At 46.0% G+C, this 1,728-nt stretch overlaps 1 pseudogene; it reads left to right on the top strand.

Annotated features, from left to right (window-relative positions):
• The window catches only part of LOC100960413, a 3,766-nt pseudogene extending 2,128 nt beyond the window's left edge, over window positions 1-1,638 (top strand).
• The last annotated feature ends 90 nt before the right edge of the window (window positions 1,639-1,728 follow it).

Below are 1,728 nucleotides of genomic sequence, written 5' to 3'. Positions count from 1 at the left end.
CCCAAGTAGCTGGGACTACAGGCACCTGCCACAACATCTGGCTATTTTTTTGTTGCAGTTTGGCGGGAGCTGGGTTTGAACCCCCCACCCTCGGTATATGGGGCCGGCGCCCAACCCACTGAGCCATAGGCACTGCCTCCCTCCCCAGGAGCTTTATCTAAAGCTATTGACAGAGGAGCAAGGGTATGAGTTTTGTCCTGAGCGCTTTGGTATTTAACCTCCTTCCCATTGTGTTTGAGGTGATGCTTGTCAGTACTGTTCTATATTACAGATGTGGTGCCCAGTTTGCTTTGGTAACCCATGGAACCCTTGGAACCCTTGGTACCTACACAGCCTTCACAGTTGCAGTCACACGGTGGAAACGAGGTTTAGAACAGAGATGAACCAGCGGATAATGAGGCAGGTAATGCTGCTATAGAGTCACTGCTGAACCATGAAACTGCGAAGTATTTTAATAATGAAAAATACGAAGCACAGAGATACGATGGATTTCTGAAGACACATGAGACTGCTTCATTGAAAAATACCTCTACTCCGGCTATGCTGAGCTTTGGTTAAAGTGCTATTTCCAGCATTGGTTTAACAGCTATGATGGTGCTCGCCAGTCAGGGAATTGTGGCGGGCACCCTTACGGTTGGAGATCTAGTAATGATGAATGGACTGCTTTTTCAGCTTTCATTACCCCTTAACTTTCTGGGGACTGTATATAGAGAGATCAGACAAGCACTCATAGATATGAACACCTTGTTCACTCTACTCAAGGCAGACACCCAAATTAAAGAACAAAGTGATGGCACCTTCCCTTCAGGTCACACAACAGACAACCGTGGTGGCCTTTGATGATGTGCATTTTGAATGCAGAGGGGCAGAAAGTCCTTAGTGCACTATCTTTTGAAGTTTCTGCAGGAAAGAAAGTGGCCATTGTAGGAGGTAGTGGGTCAGGGAAAAGCACAATAGTAAGCTATTGTTTTGCTTCTATGGGCCTCAAAAGGTAACATTTACCTTGCTGGTCAAAATACACAAGACGTGAGCCTGGAAAGCCTTCGGAGGGCAATGGGAGTGGTACCACAGGATGCTGTCCTCTTCCATAATGCTACTTACTACAATCTCGTACACGGAAACCTCAGTGCTTTGCCTGAGGAAGTGTATGCAGTGGCAAAATTAGCTGGACTTCATGATGCACTTCTTCGAATGTCACATGGACATGACACTCCAGTTGGGGAACGAGGATTCAAGCTTTCAGGAGGAGAAAAGCAAAGAGTCACAATGGCAAGAGCCATTTTGAAGGACCCCCCAGTCCTAGTCTATGAAGGAGCCACAGATTCAGTTACTGAAGAGACTATTCCTGGTGCCATGAGAGATATGGTCAAACGCAGAGCTTCTATTTTCATTGCGCACAGATTGTCAATGGTGATCGATGCCGATGAAATCATTGTCTCGGACCAGGGTAAGGTAGCTGAACATGGTACTTACCAAGGCTTGCTTGCTAAACCCAGCAGTATCTATTCAAAAATGTAGAATACACAGAGTAGCCGTGTGAAGAACCATGGTAACCCCAAATGGGTCACAAAGAAAGAAAATGTGTCCAAAGAAGAGGAAAGGAAGAAACTACAAGAAGAAATTGTCTTTTTTTTGTGACCCTCAGTAGAGTGCTATGACATCACAGCTCACAGCAACCTCCAGTTCTTGGGCTTAGGCGATTCTCTTGCCTCAGCCTCCTGAGTATCT

The sequence above is a fragment of the Otolemur garnettii genome, unplaced genomic scaffold (genome assembly GCF_000181295.1).
Source record: "Otolemur garnettii isolate 467f Iridium unplaced genomic scaffold, OtoGar3 scaffold00002, whole genome shotgun sequence".
Lineage (NCBI taxonomy): Eukaryota > Metazoa > Chordata > Mammalia > Primates > Galagidae > Otolemur > Otolemur garnettii.
This window is presented reverse-complemented; position numbering and strand designations above follow the sequence as displayed.